Below are 21,746 nucleotides of genomic sequence, written 5' to 3' on the forward strand. Positions count from 1 at the left end.
TTCTCTTCTAAGAAGAATTGAATAAGAGCCAAAGGAGGCTCTATATGAGAAATTATGCTGGACTTTTAGTAGCTCCATAAAAAGAAATGTTTCTATAACAAGATAAAGATCACATGAGAATGTATTTAACACCAGTTGTAATAGTGTTACATCTTATTGGAACAACATGAGTACAGCAAAATTATAAGTTGGTGACCCAGAATGAGGAAAGAAAATGAAAGTGACAGGTCACACTACATCTTCCACTGAGTCAGATATTCATAGAGGTACAGCATGACCATGTACGCGTGACAGAGAAGGTAAGGAATGCAACACAGAGTAACTCAGTCCAGCTCAGCACAGTTAGGAGACTGAAAATCCCTATAAATCTACTTTGATCAGGAAACCACAGAAGCTTAGGATGATTACCTGAGCCAAGATACTATTGGTGAGCTGAGGCTCTACCCATCCTAATCAGTTTATACATCACAGTTTGAAGATCGTCCTTTATATAGGTCTCCAGTTCCCCCCTTGAAAGGGAGTAAATTTGCATAATCAAAAACACCCACTTCCTCCAATATGTCTAAAAGAATAAAAGGTCAAGGAGCCTTGATGTGCTGAAATTTGGAGATGCAGAACTCTGGCATTTTCACCATGGTCTGGTCCTTCATCCTGCTCCCCCTCCTCTCTCTCTACACAGCTAACCTACCCAGACTCAGTCTCAAGGTTAAGTTGGCACAGGCAGTCCTAAATCCTACAATTGGTTTTGGTTAAACATTTAGTTTGACCAAGCAAGGGCATTTATCAATGTCGTCAACATCCTTCTCATTTCTTTTGCAGGTTCCATGGCCTTCTATATACTGACTAAACCTCTCTCAGTGTCAGTGGCCTTAGATCAGAAGACCACAATCACCTGCTCTGGATATAAACTCGAGATAAGTAGGTTCAATGGTACCAGCAAAAGGCAGTCTAGGACGCTGTGCTGGTCATATACAGTGATAGTGCTCAAACCTCTAGCATCCCAGACCAATTCTCTGGATCCAACTCATAAAACATGGCCACCCTGACCATCAGCAAAGGCCAGACAAGAAATGCACCTGACTATTACTGTCAGTTTTGGGATAGCACTGATGGTGCACATAATAACACAGGCAGATGAGGAACTGAGACACAAACACTTCTCCACCCAGAACAATGGCAGTTCCTTTGCTATTTAACTTGCAGAGTTACTTCCCTGACAGTTGGCAAACATGCAATCTAAGGTAAAATGATTAAATCTACATTATTCAGATGTGAATTGCTAAGTATCTTTCTTTAGACATTACTATGCAGAATACGCATAGATCTTCAGATAATATCTGATAAAGAATTTTATTCTAATTTTTTTATTAGGTAAAAGATTTATTGCTATTTCTCCCTTTTCTGTCCAGGCAGATAGAAGCCTCTCTGGCTAGGCTGGTTAATTCCTTGTGAACCAGAGAGGAAGGAAAGGAAAAGAATTAAAATGCTTCATTTACACAGTGGAATACTACTCAGCTTTTAAGAACGAGGACATCCTGAGTTTTGCAGACAAATGGATGGAACTAGAAAATATCATCTTGAGTGAGGTAACTTAGACCCAAAAGGACATGCATGGTATGTGCTTACTAATAAGTGGATATTAACTCCTCTCCCCTCCAAAAAGTACAGAATACCTGAGATATAGTCCACAGAACTCAAAATTATCAACAAGCTGAAGTGCCCAAATGAGGACACCTCAGTCCCACTTGGGAAGGAGAAGAAAGCAATCACAAGTGGGGAGGAAGGGAAGGACCTGGGATGGAAAGTACATGGTGGGGGAGGGGAGGGCTAGAGGGAGAGAGGAGGGAGAGTGGAATCTGATATGACATTGGGGGAGGGAAAAGGACTGAAGCCCTGAGGGCCAGCATAAAGAATGGAAACAGGCAACTTTGAGAGATAGGAGGTTGAGGGGGGACCCTCCAGAATGCACCAGAGACCTGGGAGGTGAGATACTCATAGGACTAAAAGGGAGGGACCTTAGATGAAATGTCCAACAATAGGGAGAGGGAACTGATAGAGCCTACCTCCAGCAGGAAAACAGGGCTTCAAATGAGGGAGGGGAGGCATCCCACAGCCATAACTCTGACACGTAATTGTTCTTGTTTAAAAGAATTACAGGGATGAGGCCGGATACGGGGAGGCACCTTGCTCGGGTGAGTCCCTCTGACCTGGCAAAGCAGAGGATCCATCCAGAGGCCTCTGGGGGTGCCTTCTGGTCACCACCTCTGGATCGGAAGCAGCCTGGGCTATGGGCAAGCAGTGCAGAGGGCCAGTGGTGCATCTGGAGGCCGGCTGCAGGGAGGCATTTTGCAAGGGTGAGTCCTGCATTGACAACAAGACCAACTAACACCAGTGAGATCTAGATGGCAAAAGGCAAACGTAGGAATGTTACTAACAGAAATCAAGGCAATATGACAGCATCTGAACCCAATTCTCCATTAATAGCAAGTCCTGGATACCCCAACACACCAGAAAAGCAAGATTTGGATGTAAAATCACTGGTCATGATGCTGTTACAAGAACACATGAAGGACATAAATAAATCTCTTAAAGAAATTCAGGAGAAAAATGATCAAAAGCTAGAAGCCCTTACAAGGGAAACACAAAAATCACTTAAAGAAATTCAGGAAAATGTGGGTCAAACGATAGTAGGCAATAAGGAGGAAATGCAAAAATCACTTAAAGAAATACAGGAGAATTGTGATCAACAGGCAGAAGTCACGAAAGAAGAAACACAAAAATCTCTCAAAGAATTACAGGAAAACACAAACAAGCAAGTGAAGGGACTGAGCAAAAACATTCAGGATCTAAAAACAGAAGTAGAAACAACGAAGAAATCGCAAAGGGAGACAACTCTGGAGATAGAAACCCTTGGGAAGAAATCAGGGACCATAGAAGCAAATATCAACAACTGAATACAAGACATAGAAGAAAGAATCTCAGATGCCGAAGATATCATAGAAACCATGGACTCAACAGTCAAAGAAAATGCAAAATGCAAAAAGCTTATAACCCAAAACATCCAGGAAATCCAGGATACATTGAGAAGGCCAAACCTAAGGATTGTAGGCATAGATGAGAGTGAAGATTTACAACTTAAAGGGCCAGCAAATATCTTCAATAAAATTATGGAAGAAAACTTCCCTAATCTAAAGAGAGAGATGCCCATGAATATAGAAGAAGCCTACAGAACTCCAAACAGACTGGACCAGAACATAAATACATCACATCACATAATAATCAAAACCCCAAATGTACTAAACAATAAAAGAATATTAAAGGCAGTAAGAGAAAGAGGACAAGTAACATATAAAGGAAGACTTATCAGAATCACACCAGACTTCTCACCAGAGACTATGAAAGCTAGAAGATCCTGGGCAAATCTCATGCAGACTCTAAGAGAAGACAAATGTCAGCCAAGATTACTATACCCAGCAAAACTCTCAATCACCATAGATGGAGAAACCAAGATATTCCATGACAAAACCAAGTTCACCCAATATCTTACCACAAACCCAGCCCTACAAAGGATAATAGGAGGAAAACACCAATACAAAAAGGGAAACTTCACCCTGGAAAATGCAAGATAGTAACTTCTTTCATCAAACCCAAAAAGAGATAACCAATCACATATAAAAGATAACATCAAAAATGACAGGAAGTAATAATCACTATTCCTTGATATCTCTTAACATCAATGGACTCAATTCCCCCAAAAAAGACATAGACTAATGGACTGGATTCGTAAACAGGATCCTATATTTTGCTGCATACAGGAAACACACCTCAGTGTCAAAGACAAACACTACCTTAGAGTAAAAGGCTGGAAGACAATTTTACAAGCAAATGGTCTCAGGAAACAAGTCGGAGTAGCCATTCAAATATCAGATAAAATTGACTTTCAACCTAAAGTCATCAAAAGAGACACTGAGGGACACTTCTTGCTGGTCAAAGGAAAACCACACCAAGAAGAACTCTCAATCCTGAACATCTATGCTCCAAATGCAAAGTCACCCTCATTCATAAAAGAAACTTTACTAAAGCTCAAAGCACACATTGCACCTAACACAATAATTGTGGGTGACTTCAACACTGCACTTTCCTCAATGGACCAATCAGGAAAACAGAAACTAAACAGGGAGACAGTGAAACTAATTGAAGCTTTGGACCAATTAGAGTTAACAGATATATATATATACACACACACACACATATATATATATATATATATATATATATATATATATATATACACATACACATATATATATATATATATATAGAGAGAGAGAGAGAGAGAGAGCGAGAGAGAGAGAGAACATTTCACCCTACAGCAAAAGAATATACCTTTTTCTCAGCACCTCATGGTACCTTCTCCAAAATCAACCATATAATTGGTCACAAGACAGACCTCAACAAATATAAGAAGATTGAGATAATCCCATGCCTCCTATCAGATCACTATGGAGTAAAAGTGGTCTTCATAGCAACAAAAACAACAGAAAGCCCACATACACATGGAAACTGAACAATATTCTACTCAATGATACCTTGGTCAAGGAAGAAATAAAGAAAGAAATCAAAGACTTTTTAGAATTAAATGAAAATGAATTCACAACATACCCAAATCTATGGGACACAATGAAAGCAGTGCTAAGAGGAAAATTCATAGCCCTGACTGCCTCCAAAAAAAATGGAGAGAACATACACTAGCAGCTTAATGACAAACCTGAAAGCCCTGGAGCAAAAAGAAGTGAATTCACGCAGGAGGAGAAGGCAGGAAATCATCAAACTCAGGGATGAAATCAATCAAGTAGAAACTAAGAGAACCGTACAAAGAATCAACAAAACCAAGAGCTGGTTCTTTGAGAAAATCAACAAGATAGATAAACCCTTAGCCAGACTAACCAAAGGGCACAGAGACAGTATCCAGATTAACAAAATTAGAAATGAAAAGGGAGATATAACAACAGAAACTGAGGAAATTCAGAAAATCATCAGATCTTACTACCAAAGCCTATACTCAATACAACTGGAGAATATGGAGGGAATGGACAATTTCCTAGACAGATACCAAAATTAAATCAGGATCAAATAGATCATCTAAACAGTCCCATAACCCCTAAAGAAATAAAAGGGGTAATAGAAAGTCTCCCAACCAAAAAAAGCACGGGACCAGATGGCTTCAGTGCAGAATTCTATCAGACCTTCAAAGAATACCTAACACCAATACTCTTCAAACTGTTCTACCAAATAGAAACAGAAGGAACACTAACCAACTCGTTCTACGAAGCCACAATTACACTGATAACCAAAACCACACAAAGATCCAACAAAGAAAGAGAACTTCAGGCCAATTTCCCTTATGAATATCGATGCAAAAATACTCAATAAAATTCTTTCCCACTGAATCCAAGAACACATCAAAACGATCATCCACCACGATCAAGTGGGCTTCATCCCAGGGATGCAGGGTTGCTTCAATATAAGGAAATCCATCAATGCAACCCACTACATAAACAAACTCAAAGAAAAAAACCATATGATCATTTCATTAGGGGCTGAAAAAGCATTTGACAAAATTCACCATCCTTTCATGCTAAAGTCTTGGAAAGAACAGGAATTCAAGGCCCATACATAAACATAATTAAAGCAATATACAGCAAACTGGTAGCCAACATCAAACTCAATAGAGAGAAACTTGAAGCAATCTGACTAAAATCAGAGACTAGACAAGGCTGCCCTCTCTCTCCATATCTTTTCAATATAGTACTTGAAGTTCTAGCTAGAGTGATTAGAAAACATAAGGAGGTCAAAGGGATACAAATTGGAAAGGAAGAAGTAAAATTATCACTATTTGCAGATGACATGATAGTATACTTAAGTGACCCAAAAAACTCCACCAGAGAACTCCTACAGTTGATAAACAACTTCAGCAAAGTGTCAGGTTATAAAATCAACTCAAGCAAATCAGTTGCCTTCCTATACTCAAAGGATAAGCAAGCTGAGAAAGAAGTTAGGGAAATGACACCCTTCACAATAGCCACAAACAATATAAAGTATCTTGGTGTGATATCTAACCAAACAAGTGAAAGATCTTTACGACAAGAACTTCAGGTCTCTGAAGAAGGAAATCGAAGAACTCAGAAAATGGAAAAATCTGCCATGCTCGTGGATTAGCAGAATTAATATAGTTAAAATAGCCATCTTGCCAAAAGCAATCTACAGATTCAATGCAATCCCCATCAAAATCCAAACTCAGTTCTTCACAGAGTTGGAAAAAGCAATTCTCAAATTTATCTGGAATAACAAAAAACCCAGGATAGCTAAAACTATTCTCAACAGTAAAAGAACTTCTGGGGGTATTAGTATCCCAGACCTCAAGCAATACTACAGAGCAATAGTGTTAAAAACTGCATGGTATTGGCACAGGGACAAGCAAGTGGACCAATGAAATAGAATTGAAGACCCAGAAATGAATCCACACAACTATGGTCACTTGATCTTAGACAAAGTAGCTGAAAACATCCAGTGGAAAAAAGATAGCCTTTTCAACAAATGGTGCTGGCTCAACTGGAGGTCAGGATGCAGGAGAATGTGAATTGATCCATTCTTATGTCCTTGTACTAAGCTCAACTCCAAGTGGATCAAGGACCTCCACATAAACCAGACACACTGAAACTAACAGAAAAGAAACTGGGGAAAACCCTTGAGGACATAGGCACAGGGAAAAAGTTCCTGAACAGAACACCAATAGCTTATGCTCTAAGATCAAGAATTGACAAATGGGATCTCATAAAATTACAAAGTTTCTGTAAGGCAAAGGGCACCATCAAAAGGACAAAACAGCAACCAACAAACTGGGAAAAGATCTTCACCAACCCTACATCCGATAGAGGTCTAATATCCAATATATACAAAGAACTCAAGAAGTTAGACCCCAGGGAACCAAATACCCCTATTAAAAAATGGGATACAGACCTAAACAAAGAATTTTCACCTGTAGAAATTCAGATGGCCGAGAAGCACCTTAAGAAATGCTCAACATCATTAGCCATTAGGGAAATGCAGATCAAAACAACCCTGAGATTTCACCTCACACCAGTCAGTATGCACAGACACATATACATTCATACATACATTTATATTTTCATTCACATTCTCATTTACATACTAATGCTTCCACATTTTTGTTGGGAGCAAGTACCTGTCTCGTCCACAAGTATTCATGCATACTTACATACATAGATGTTGGGGTCTAGCCTCAATACAATGTCTGAGTCCTCAAATGGAGGCAAGGATATCTGGAAGGCACTTATAAATACACACAGAAACTTTTTCCAGAATAAACTGAGAGGCAAGTCTCAAGGTTTGAGTCTCTCTCTCTCTCTCTCTCTCTCTCTCTCTCTCTCTCTCTCTCTCTCTCTCTCTCTCTCTCACACACACACACACACACACACACACACATACACACACACACACACACACACAGCTTGAGACTGCACACTTTCATTCCCTCCTTGAGGTAGAGGTTTGCTCTCTCTTGCACACTCTGCTTTTCTCCTGTGAGCCTTTCTTGAACTCCCACACTCCTACACACCACTATGTGCTCTCCTTTCACTCACACATACATACCACACAAACAACTCACACACACCACACACAATCTATGTGCTCTCCTTTCACTATCCCACACACCTCCCACACTCTCTCCTCACACTGTCTCTCTTGCCTTTAACTTGCCCAAGTCTTTTACTCCAAAAATCAAGTAGAAAAAAAAAAAGACATCGTATAATCATTACCAAATCTAATTCAAAAGAATAACCACATCTCACAAAGAATTAAGAATTAAAATTGTTTTCTGAAGTTTCAAGCTTCCCCTATTCCAGGTCCTTGGCCAAAATAATAATCAAAAACTTAGTATTATTTAAGCTTTAACTTTGGACTTATTATACTTCAGACATCATAGCTCCAAGGTCAGCTACATGCATTTTTCTTATGAAGCTCTAATGATAAATGACATGAGAAAATCTGTCAGGCAGTTTCCAGAAAGAATCAGGTTAACCCTTAACTCAAAAGTCCTGCTACCTTCTGCCTATACATGTTGCACACAATTCTCTTAAGAATCCCAGTGTTCAGTCAGAATGGCTAAGATTAAAAATTCAGGAGACAGCAAGTGTTGGAGAGGGTGTGGAGAAAGAGGAACACTCCTCCACTGCTGGTGGGGTTGCAAATTGGTACAACCACTCTGGAAAGCAGTCTGGCGGTTCCTCTGAAAACTGGGCACCTCACTTCCAGAAGATCCTGCTATACCACTCCTGGGCATATACCCAGAAGACTCCCCACCATGTAATAAGGATACCTGCTCTACTGTGTTCATAGCAGCCCTATTTATAATTGCCAGATGCTGGAAAGAACCCAGGTATCCCTCAACAGAAGAGTGGATGCAAAAAATGTGGTATATCTACACAATGGAGTACTATTCAGCCATTAGAAACAATGAATTCATGAAATTCTTAGGCAAATGGATGGAGCTAGAGAACATCATACTAAGTGAGGTAACCCAGACTCAAAAGGTGAATCATGGTATGCACTCACTAATAAGTGGATATTAACCTAGAAAACTGAAATACCCAAAACATAACCCACACATCAAATGAGGTACAAGAAGAAAGGAGGAGTGGCCCCTGGTTCTGGAAAGACTCAGTGAAACAGTATTCGGCAAAACCAGAACGGGGAAGTGGGAAGGGGTGGGTGGGAGGACAGGGGAAGAGAAGGGGGCTTACGGGACTTTCGGAGAGTGGGGGGGCTAGAAAAGGGGAAATCATTTGAAATGTAAATAAATTATATCGAATAAAAAAAATATTTAAAAAAATAATAAAAAAATAATAAAAAAAATAAAAAAAAAAAGAATCCCAGTGTTACCAAACAGTACACATGCAGGGACCCATGGCTAAAGCTGCATAGGTAGCAGAGGATGGCCTTATCTGATGTCAATGGGAGGAGAGGCCCTTGGCCCTGTGAAGGCTTTATTCTCCAGTGTAGGAAATGCCAGGGTGGTGAGGTGGGGATGGGTGAGTGGGTGGGGGAGCACCCTCATAGAAGCAGTGGGATGGAAATGGGATAGGAAATTTGCAGAGGAGACACTGGGGAAAGGTATGACATTTGAAATGCAAATAAATAAAATATCCAATAAAAAATCGAGGAACCTGAAGAGGACAGGAACTCCTCAGGAAGAACAAAATAGTCAACAAACCTGGACCCTTGGGAGCTCCCAGAGACTGAATCACCTACCAAAGAGTGAGCACAGACTGGGCCCAGACCCACTGGACATAAGTAGCAGATGAGCATCTTGTTCTTTATGTGGGTCCCAAAAACAACTGAAGCAGTGTTTGTACCTGAGCTCATTGCCTGTAGCTCTTTATGTAGATGTCGAACCCCTAAATCAATAGTGTTGTCTGTCTTCAATGGTAAAGGGTGTGCCTACTCCTGCAGTGACTTGATGTGCATGTATTTATTGAGGGGGGAGAGGGGATTGACACCCAGAGGGGTGCTTACCTTTCTCTTTTCAGAAGTGGGAATAGGGGAAGGACATGTGTGAGTGGGTACTAGGAGGAGCAGAATGACTTGATATTGGGTTGTAATGATGATAAGACAATAAATCTTAAATTTAAAAAAAAAGAATCCCAGTGTTTTGACTTAGTATTACTAGTATAAGATTTTATGTATTCTATACTTGCTTATCCATACATATCCAAATGATATCAGGAACAACTCTCAAACATTGTGCAAAACTCCTTTCATAACTACACTAGCTTTTTCCTTTTTGAATTAAAGTATCACGTGTATGTGTTCTCTTAATACATTTTCTCTTATCCCATGATTGTGTCTCTTGTACTAATGTTTTTTCATAATTCCAGTAAATTCCTTCACTTTCTGATAATGGATCCTGTATGACTGTCAGAGTATGAGGCTCTGTTTCATTTCTAATAATTTCTAAGCATGATTTCTTCAAACTTTCTTTGTAAGTCAAACATAAATCTGGAACTACCATTGTGCACATTATTTCCAAAACGACAGCACACAGCATGCACCTGGGCCATTAGAGTAACATTCTTCCATTGCTAGTGGAATTGTAAGCTGGTACAGCCACTCTGGAAATTAGTCTGGTGGTTCCTCAGAAAATTGGACAAAGTACTACCTGAGGACCCAGCAATACCACTCCTGGGCTTATAACCAAAAGATGCTCCAACATAAAATAAAATATATGGTCTACTGTGTTCGTAGCATCCTTATTTATAATAGCCAGAAGTTGGAAACAAAAGACAAATGGATAGAGAAAATATGGTACATTTACACAATGCAATACTACTCAGCTATTAAAAAAATGAATTCATGAAATTCTTAGGCAAATGGATGGAACTAGAAAATATCATACTGAGTGAGGTAACCAGTCACAAAGGAACACACATGGTGCATAGTCACTGATAATTGGATATTAGGAAAAAGCTCAGAATGATGTACAGATCATATGAAGCTCAAGAAGAAGGAAGACCAAAGTGTGGATGCTTCAGTCTTACTGAGAAAGGGAAACAAAATAATCTTTGGAGATAGAGAATGGGAGGGACTTGGGAAGAAGAGAGGAGGGAGAGTAAAAAGTTGGGCAGGATCAGGTGTGGAAGGAGATGGGAGAGATGTACAGAGGGTTAGGAAATTGAACAGAGGTATGTAGCAATGGGGAATGGGAGTAGCCAACAAAAATTCTCAGATTCTAGGAAAGGAAGAAACTCCCAGGACACAATGGCAATGACATTAGTTGAAATGCCCAACCAAGTGCAGGTAGAATCTGTAGAGACCATATCCAGAGGTTATAGGCATGGCCCCTGTTTGAGAGATGGGGCCTCCCACCCTTCTCAAAAATTTTAACCCAGAATTGCTCCTGTCTAAAGGATATACATGGACAGACAGTGGAGCAGAGACTAAAGGAAAGGCCATCCAGAGACAGCCCCACCTGTGGACTGATTCATATGCAGCCACCTAAACCAGTCACTAGCACTGATGTCAAGAAGTGCTTGCTCACAGGAGCCTGATATATCCGTCTCCTGAGAGACTCTGCTAGATCCCTATGGATACAGATGCAGATGCTTGCAGCCAACCATCAGACTGAGCAAGGGGACTGAAGGAGCTGAAGAGGTTTGCAACCTCATAGGAAGGACAACAATATCAACAAATTAGACAACACACACACATACCAGAGCTCCCAGGGACTAAACCATGAACCAAAGAATACACATGGAGAGATTCGTGGCTCCAGACACATATGTAGCAGAGGATTGCCTTATCTGGCATCAATGACAGGGGAGGCTCTTGGTCCTCTGAAGGCCTGATGCCCCATCATAGAGGAATCCTAGGACAGTAAGTTGGGAGAGGGTAGTTGGGTGGGAGATTATCTTCATAGAAGCAGGGGGCAGAGAGGAGTGGGATAGGAGTTTTGAGGAGGGGAAACCAGGAAGTGGGAAACATTTTAAATGTAAATAAATAAAATAACCAATAAAATTTTCTTTAAAAGGACTGTGCTGTGCTCTCCTCCTATGCCTCGATTTTTGGTTATTTAAGATCTATTACATGAGGGGGAAAATTCACAAATTCACCAGAGCAGACAGAGAAAGAAATAGGAAAGTAAGATATAATATAATAATTATGCACACCAAGGTCACTGAAAAGCAGTCATGCACAAATGAAATCTATACAGCCATTTTCCAGGGCTAAGGTTAGGAGAAATAGAAAAAATATTTAGTAGATATTTGCTTTATTTACATGTCAAATAGTATCTGCTTTCCACGTTATCCCTCCAAAAACCCCTATCCCATCCCCCTCCCCCTGCTAACTCCCTCCCAATTCCCTGACTTTCATTTCCCTATTCTGGAGGAATCAAGCCTTCACAGGCTTCTCCTCTAATTAATGTCTGAAATGGTCAACTTCTGCTAGATATGTAGGTAGAACCATGGGTCCCTCCACGTGTACTCTTTTATTGGTGGTTTAGTCCCTTTTATTGGTGGTTTAGTCCCTGGGAGCTCTGGGGATACTGGTTGGTACATATTATTGTTCCTTCTGCAGAGCTACATACCTCTTTAGCTCCTTGAGTCCTTTCTCTAGCTGCTCCATTGGGGACCCTATGCTCATTCTATAGGTTGGCTGTGAGCCAACTTTGATCCACTTTCCAATAAGGATCAAAGTATCCACACTTTGGTCTTCATTCTTCTTGAACTTCACGTGGTCTGTGAGTTGTATCTTGGGTATTCAGAGCTTTTGGCTAATATCCACTTATCAGTGAGTGTGTGTTATTTTGTGATTGGGTTACCTCACTCAGGATGATATTTTCTAGCTCCATTCACTCGCCTAAGAATTTCATGAATTCATTGTTTTTAATAGCTGAATAGTTCTCCATTATGTAAATGTACCACATTTTCTGTATCCATTCCTCTGTTGAGGGACACCTGGGTTCTTTCCAGCTATGAACATAATAGAGCATATGTCCTTATTACATGTTGTAGCATCTTCTGGGTATATGCCCAGGAGTGGTATAGCTGGGTCCTCAAGCAGGGCTATGTCCAATTTTCTAAGGAACTGCCAAACTGATTTCCAGAGTGGTTTTACCAGCTTGCAATACCACCAGCAATGGAGGAGTGTTCCTCTTTCTCCACATCCTCTCCAGCACTTGCTGTATCCTGCGTTTTTGATTTCAGCCATTCTGACTGGCATGAGGTGAATTTGGGGGTTGTTTTGATTTGCATTTCCCTGATGATTAAGGATGTTGAACATTTCCTTATGTGTTTCTCAGTCATCTGGTATTCCTCAGTTGAGAATTCTTTGTTTAGCTCTGTACCCCATTTTTAATAGGGATATTTGGTTCTCTGGAGTCTAACTTCTTGAGTTCTTATTATATGTTGGATACTACTCCTCTATCAGATGTAGGATTGGTAAGGATCTTTTACCAATCTGTTGGTTGCCATTTTGTCCTATTGACAGTGTCCTTTGCCTAAAGAAGCTTTGCAATTTTATGAGGTCCCATTTGTCAATTCTTGTCTTAGAGCATAAGCTTTTGGTGTTCTATTCAGGAAATTCTCCCCTGTGTCCATGTGATCCAGGTTCTTTCCCACTTTCTCTTCTATTAGATTCAGGGTATCTGGTTTAATGTGGAGGTCCTTGAATGACTTGGACTTGAGCTTTGTTCAGGGAGATAAGAATGGATCAATTTGCATCCTTGTAAATATTGACTGGCAGCTGACCCAGAACCATTCTTTGAAAATGCTGTCCTTTTTCCCCTGGATGGTTTTAGCTCCTTTGTCAATGATCAAGTGACCATAGATATAAGAGTTCATGTCTGGGTCTTCATTTCTATCCCATTGATCTACTTGCCTGCCACTGTATGAATACCATACAGTTTTTTTCACTATTGCTCTGTAGTATACCTTGAGGTCAGAGATGATCATTTATCTGATCCCGATTTAACATTTGTACCTGTACTGTCTAGGAAATTGTCCGTTTCTTGCATATTTTTCATTTTTGTTGAATAAAGACTTTTGTAGTGGAATCTGATAATTTTTTTGTATTTCCTCAGTCTCTGTTATGTCTCCATTTTCATTTCTAATTATGCTGATATGGATACTGTCTCTATGCCCCCTGGTCAGTCTGGCTAAGGGTTTATGTATCTTGTTGATTTTTGTAAAAAACCAGCTCCTAGTTTGGTTGATTCTTTGTATAGTTCTTTTTGTTTCTCCTTTGTTGATTTCCTGCCATCTACTGCTCTTGGGTGTATTTGCTTCTTTTTGTTCTAGAGCTTTCAGATGTGCTGTCAAGCTGCTAGTGTATTGTCTCTCAAGTTTCTTTTGGCATGCACTCAGAGCTATGAGTTTTCCTCTTAGCACTGCTTTCATTGTGTCCCTTAGGTTTGTGTATGTTCTGGCTTCATTTTAGTTAAGTTCTGAAAACTCTTTAATTTCTTTCATTATTGCTTCCTTGAGCAAGTTATCCTTGAGTAGAATGTTGTGCAGTTTCATGTGTATGTGGGTTTTCTGTTGTTTTTGTTGTTATTGAAGACCACCCTTAGTCCATGGTGATCCGATACTGGTGTACCTACAGCACTGTCTTGATTCTTTTGTGTGTGTGTGCACCAGTATTCCACGAAGCTAGAAGATCTGTTAACTTTGTTAACTAGCAAAATATCCCTCTTGTTTGTTTATAAATCACCCATTTATCATATGACCACATTGTGTTGAATCCTTTTCTTTCCATGTAACTGGAGACTCCCACAGACGGCCTTTAAGCATCTGCATTTCTTTGCCAATCTTGTAACTGAGTATCTTGTCCCAGTCAATTTTGGTGGGGGTCACTGGAAGCTGCTGGCACAAGGCCTTGAATGTGGTATCTGACATAGTTTGATAATTTTCTCTAAATGCTGTCTCATTCTCTGCATTCTCTATGATTTTAATAAACTCTGTGGCAGTTTGGACTTCATTACAGACAGTTACTGAGTCCTGTACATCTTTAAGACTAACCAACTGAACTTTTCCATCTTCATAATAATGAATCTGAATCTTGAGCACTCCATCTACCTGGGCTAAAGTTGGTGTGATGGTGAATTTCCATTCTGATTTCCAGCCACCATTCCAGAAGTTTTGGGGTTGAAACTAGTGGATTTCAATATATGCAATAATGGTCTGTTGCCCATCTATAGTTTTACGGTAAACAGTACAGAAGCCATTGGAATAATGATCTTTCACATAGGCTTAGAGCACTGCCACACAATTCCCTCCAAGACTTCAAGCCTCCATCCACATCCTCTGGCTGTGGGTCACTTGCTTCTTTCCATAAATGATCAAACTTAAAGGAAATTTTCCTTGGATCTAAAACTCTGCTGCTACCAAGGTCACCATGCTCTGTAATTAAGACCTGGTCATCGTAGCCTTCTATTTTCACAGGTGTGAATTGATCCATGTTATACTGGGCAAATGCATGTGCTGCCCCTTCCCTGAGAAGATTGTCATTATTAAGCAGTAGCCAGACATCACTGAATACTTCATTAAACTCCCCTGGGGGTGCATGGGTGATGAATTTATCGGCTATGCATACCCTTTCCTCATCCGACACCCGATCCTCAAAGTTGGCCATCTTGGCTGCTCCAACCAATTTTCTGATATTGGTCCCAAAAGAGAAGTTTTTAAAATTGGAATAGCACCATTACCATGACTAGACACCGTCTTTGCTTTCATAACCTTTACAATCTATTTTCCTATTCTACTATCTTTTCATTTATAATATATTGGTTAGCATATTTCACTTATTTGATTAGAGAATCTGCTCTCCAGATATCAAATTATATAGAGGAAAGGACCATAGGAGAAAATGCAGGCTTGACTTAGCAGCCAGCCTACCTAGCACACAGTGTATGATTTTAAACTAGAAGCATGGCACACCATGCTCCTGATTATTCACAGAGTCAGAATACTGAATCTGAGGTAGCATGAGCAGCCAGTATCTAGCCTGCTGATATGTCTAGAATCTCCACATCTTCTTTTATGTGTTTCTTCCTCATAAACACACAAGTGGTATTAGTGTTCACTGTCCAATTGGAGGTAATGTGCTAACCTATCACAATTGCTAGATTTCCTATAAATAAAATAGTTTCTTATGTAGTAAAACAGACAATTACGTAAAACTTTCTGGGGTAGTTCCTCTCCATGTCCTTTTCTGACCCACAAGGTATTATGTTCTCCTCATGGGATGCCCCAGTTATTACTGCAATTACCAAAAAAGGGCAGACACAAGTACACATAGCCAACACACAACACAGGCACAGAAGACAGACAACTGGTGGACTACATAGCTAGGCACAACAGGAAAGAAACATACAGATAGGTACAAAATAAAGGCACACAAATGAACATCACAAATAGAAAATAAGGAAAGACCGATAGGAGATGGAGAGTGTGGATAACTAAAATTTAGTTCATTCCTAGTTAGCTATTTTCTCTTTTTTTCATTTTCTAATGTGATATTATGATAAATTTTGCTGACCTCTCTGAGGTTTCTTTAATCTATAATCATGGCACGACAAGACAGATAAACATGCCATCTATCTTGGATGGCATACAGTAAGGGCATACAGTCAAAACCCCGAGTTTCCTTCTTCCAAGCTATTTTGTTATTTTTAAAACTTGCACAGGTAGACATGGGTGAAGTAAGCTCTGTTTCAAAAAAATATGATCAATAAACCTCTCCACAAGAGTGCTGAGCAGTTTATAGTTTGATTGATTCCATATATTGTCAAGTTAATAACAAAGATTAGCTATGTAATATTCAAAGCCAATCCTTGGATAAATATTCCAAGAGATTCAATACCTTTCTTTAGTTCCTGATACTTTGTTGATATCTATCCCAGTTTCCCAAAAGAGGAAATAGAGATGAAAATATTTGGTGATTTGTGCAAGCAAGATGACTCAGTGGGTAAAAGTACTTTGTGGAAAGCTTGATAACCTGAGTTCCATCCCAGGAACTTGCATAGTAGGAGATAACCAACTGTTGCCAGAAGTCCTCTGACATCCACATAGGCATCATTCAAATGCATGCATGCACACACATGCACATGAGTGTGCACATGCACACACACATACCACTGACCAAAACACAGATTAACTAAATAATTAAATGTAATATTTAAAATTAATTGTATTTATCCCCAGTATCCTTCTAGGTATGAACATATAATTGTGGCTACACTCTGAGGATATGGTCTGTGGTATGTAGTGAAGAGCCTTGGAGGAGAACTGCTAATGTTGCTACATTTAAGAACAGTCTCTTTTTCCTAAAACAATGGACTGTCTCTGAGAAGTCCTGGGCTCTGAGCCATAAAACAGTCATATCCATATGAAGATGCTAGGGTCCCTTCAATGCTACCCTTTCACCAGGGCAAACCCAGCCTACTGTGCCAAAGAACAGAGGAGACCAGCGTCAGAGGCAAGAAAGGGCCTGAGACACAATGGAGAGAAGCTGGATTAGATCAGAGGCCGCATAGAATACCCTAGTGCCAATGATGGTGCCCACATCTCATAACTGATTAGAAGCATGCTAATTTAGAAAGTCTGGGTATGTGGGGTTTATTTGTGTGACCTAGCCTTTAACACCAGGCCTGACCATCAGCAGTTGCCTAAAAAAATTTGTACAGTGACAATATCCAGCCTGAAGATTCAGGAAAACTGATCTGGAAGAAGTAACAACTCATTAATCCCTGGCCACTGTCCTTAAATTCATAGTCTTTTTACCAATATTACCATCAGATGGAGAGCTATAAAGTCTGGAGAAGTATTCGCTACTGTTCTAGTAAGCTATGTCAGTTCTGGAGACACAAACAGAGGATATGGATGCTTGGATCAGAGATCAAGAGCAGCTTATCAATCACAGGAATGTATGTATCAGCATCTTAGTACAAGTTCCATAAGACCATGGGAAGAGGACTAGATCTGGACTGCCAGCATTGGAGACCCCATATTTTCAACATAGTTTACATGGTGCACCTGTCTTCCAAAGGTGGCCACACTTCAAACAACCTCAGTAGAGTAAATACAGAACAAAAGTAACCATGCCCTCACTAAAGACATTTGGGCATATGAGAAGCCTGAGCAGATTCCTCCTAGAAGTCACAATAGTTATGAGTGAAATGAAATGTTGGGCAATTTTTCAGTCCCTGAACTCCATGAAAACATATATAATGGTTTGTAGCAAATGTAGCAAAATACAAGTAGTAACCATGTATCTGATCTAAAAGTGGGCCAAGGAACTCAAGTGGCCAGGAAGTCCACTTTGCTATCTTCTGATTGGTGCTTGTTAGAACTGATGAAACAAAATATCAGAACTGGAAGAATATCAATGATTCCAGAGAACTGCAGCTCTGAACTTGAACAGATGTGCTGCGTATGTGAGCTTGAGTGTTATGTGTGTTCACCATGTTATTTCAGTTGCTTATGGGGCCTATGATGTCAGACGCCCTAGACCAGAATTACTGGTGATATTGAGCCACCTCCTATAAGAAACCCAGGACTTTTGCAATAGCAGCATATATTGTTAACTACTGGATCATATGTCCATCATATTTTTTTCATTCTTCAGAGATGGAATTTCCCTATGGTGCCAAGCTTCAGTTGGCTTTGATCTCCTGGACTTATGTGATGTTCTTACATCATTCTCTCAGTAGGCTAGTACTAATGTACATACCATGTTTCTGGCTTTATACAGAGGATTTTGAGTCTTCCTAAGACAGAAAAAAGTAGTAAATGTTAGTGAATTTGCCAAAACCTTAGTCAAGATGTTGTAAATTGTAGATAAGTACTGACATATCACATACACTCCATTAATAGATATACTTTTAATATTATAAAAGTCTATGTGAAAGCTTGTGAGATTGATCAGTAGTCTTGCACATATGCCTGAAGTCTTGTATTCAAACTCTAGTACTTCCAATGTTTGTGAGAGGTAGAAAAAGCACTTGGAAAACAAAAGAGCAGATCCTCATTGACATTATGGGAATGCAACAATATGAACTATTCTCTCTGGATGTAGGGAATTGGTGACATCTGAAAAGAAAGACATGGAGAGACCAAAAGATGCAAGCAGACAAATGAAACAGAAGAAGCTCCACCTCACCACATCAGCTGCATAATTAACTGAATAATGTCTATTATCTACCAGGCTCTGGGCAGTTTTCACATGCACCAAGGACTGTCACACCATTTAGAATAAAAGAAAAGTGTCATTATCAGACAATCCCCATTCAGCCACCTCTTAATTCTGTGGCATCAAAATTTAGAGAATCTGATAGAGTATAAATGTATTAATTTGCATATTAGGAAGAGTAGGTAGTATTATTAGTCCCAGGTTTACAGAATAAACCACAGTCAGTATGAAAGTGTCATGATCCCCATTGTACCGTGTATTGTAGTCACGGTATTCAAATGAGAATCCAACCAAAACCACATGTCCATCCCCTCCAATGCCAACAATGCCAACTGAGGAGGTTGAAACAAACTCTAGATGTTAATGATCTGGAAACTTATGGGGCAGGCTCCCTCTTGGATTCTAGCTTGCTTTGTACCCCAACTCCTAGAGAAATAATATATTCTACCTTTATTTTCCTTGAATTCCTGTTGATGCCAACAGAATAGGAACACTTATAAGAGGATTGCTGAAATTTTCCTCAGAAACCAGAATGTAGAAAAAGAGCCAACAAGAGAACACTGTTAACTAGACAGTAGCACAGAGGCAGCAGATACCAGATGCTATTTATTGTCCCAACTCTCCTGGTATAGAACACCATTCCATTTCACACTGGAAAGTTGAGATACACCGGGCGATAGTGGCGCATGCCTATAATCCCAGCATTCTGGGAGGCAGAGGCAGGTGGATTTCTGAGTTCGAGGCCAGCCTGGTCTACAGAGTGAGTTCCAGGACAGCCAGGGCTATACAGAGAAACCCTGTCTCTAAAAAAAACCAAACCAAAAAAACAAAAAAAAAAGAAAAAAAAAGAAAAAGAAAATTGAAGTCCATGTTTGATAAATCCAACATGATCTCGCCATTACAACTTCTATAAGCCATACAGAGTCACCCTGCAAGGCTCTTAAATGACTCCAGAAATGTCCAAACAGGAGTTTAACAGGCTGAGCCATTCTACCCAAGGAACAATTGATCTTATTTGACCTAAGTGCAGAGTACATGGGCCACCTTAAAGACTGAGCTGAAAAGCCATGTCCCCCACCCCAACACACACACACACACACACACACACACACACACACACACACACACACGCACGCACGCACGCACACGCACGCACACACACACACACACATAAAGTCATGCGTTTAGTGTCTCTCGTCTTCCTGATCACTTGGGTAAACACCTTAGCACCTCTGGATACTTCCGAGAGGCTTCAGAGATCCAGATTGTTCCTTGGGAAAGTAGAAAACTGTGCTCATCTATTTATACTACACCAGTCCCTAGGGACAAAACCCATCTGTCCAGTACCTAGGGGAGCTCATATCTGGATCCCAACCACAATAGGACAGTTTGTAAATGTTGCCCCCTGGGATAGACCTCCAGAGAATAATAACCACAGGGCCCGAAGTGTCAGACTGAGTGTGAGGCCGTGAGTCACACAGACCTCTGTGCACTGAGGTAGCTGCCACCACCAAGCCAGAGGAAACTCCTTTAGAAATCTTGCCCACTGATTAGGCCAGAGGTACCTGTAACCCTGAGGGCAGATGAAGCCCATAATAAGGCAAGGGGGAAAAGAGGCTCCAGAAGCACTAGACCTAACCTAAGCAATACCTTCTATTTCTGATGTTGAATGTACCCATGACAACTAGGGTCTGTTGTGCCAGATGACAGCATCTTGGAGCAGGATGCAGGCCTAGGATCATGGACAGGAAGCATTTCCTCAGCCTGCAGAACTTGAAGAACAGGTATGAACCACTGAATCATAAGCAATAGGCTGTGTAGAAAAAGTAGTCTGGCAAATGTTAGAGAGAGGGAAAAGGGCCATCTGTGGGGTGCATCTGGGTAGACTCTGGCTTATAGTGTTTGCATTTTGTTAACTGTGAATATGCTATCATATTGTACTATTATTCATCTTGGTTTCTGAGTTTCATCAGCCAGCTATAGCACTTCATTCACCCCAAGATATTTGAGCAGAGTGAACCAGGTACCAGAAAGACAGATGCACAGCAGAGGGATAACGTCTACTGCTACACAGGGTATTACGGTTTTTCTTCCTTCCTCCCCATCCTCTCTCCTTCTTCTCATCCTCTCTCCCTCTTCCTTTTTCTCCTCCTCCCCTTCCCCCCCCCCCCCGCCCACACTCTCTCCTCCTTCTATCTTCCTTTTGTCCATCCTATTTCACCTGTTCATTTTGAGCTATGAACTATAATTATGTCAGCTAGCTAGAGATTCTGTCAGGCTATGGGTTTCAGACAATGATGCAAAATGAACTTCCCTTCACATGGCTGCAAGTTGCTCACATTTTGAGGGCTGTAGGACCCTTATTTGACATTGTATCTTTGGGCACTGCCATTACTCCAAGGAATTCAACATCTGAGAATTGCAAACGAGTGCTGTGTCAATATGCTCTTCGTGGAAGAGGTGACTAATATGGAGACCATAGTTACATTATCAACCCTTTCTTAGATGTTGGAAAAGACAGGGATTTTATTGAGAAGAAAATGGTACTTGGCTTGGTCTTTCCCCAAGGATATGACTTTCACCCACTAAGGTATTCATAAACAGTTACAGAGTTCAAGGCCTGGTGATGCAGAGGAAGTGTATCTGGACCAAAGTAGCCTATTCGGATGTGAAGTAAAAACCATTGTTCATTTTAGGAGCGACTAAGGTAGAAATAATCCTAGCATCACAGATTTTAAGTACTGTGTAGTGACAAGTACAGCCCTCAAAAAACAGCAATGATTCAATGGAGGGAGCCCAAGTACACTTAACAACCTCAAGAAAAAAATCCCTAAGAAATAAGGATTAAAGTGATTAAAATAAGAATTAAATAAGAATTAATAAGATTAAATAAGAATTAGGTGGAAGGAATTAGCACTCTCAAGGGCTATTGATAGCATTTAAACTCACGACAATTTCTGCCACAGCAGTGAGGTATA

At 40.3% G+C, this 21,746-nt stretch overlaps 1 pseudogene and 1 gene segment (V, D, J or C); one reads left to right on the forward strand and one right to left on the reverse strand.

Moving 5' to 3' along the window:
- LOC127665858 (Ig lambda-1 chain V region S43-like) overlaps window positions 1-21,746 on the forward strand; it is a 440,110-nt gene that overhangs the window by 411,222 nt on the left and 7,142 nt on the right.
- LOC127666275 (F-actin-capping protein subunit alpha-1-like) lies at window positions 14,286-15,210 on the reverse strand (annotated as a pseudogene).

This window comes from Apodemus sylvaticus, chromosome 15 (assembly GCF_947179515.1).
Source record: "Apodemus sylvaticus chromosome 15, mApoSyl1.1, whole genome shotgun sequence".
NCBI lineage: Eukaryota > Metazoa > Chordata > Mammalia > Rodentia > Muridae > Apodemus > Apodemus sylvaticus.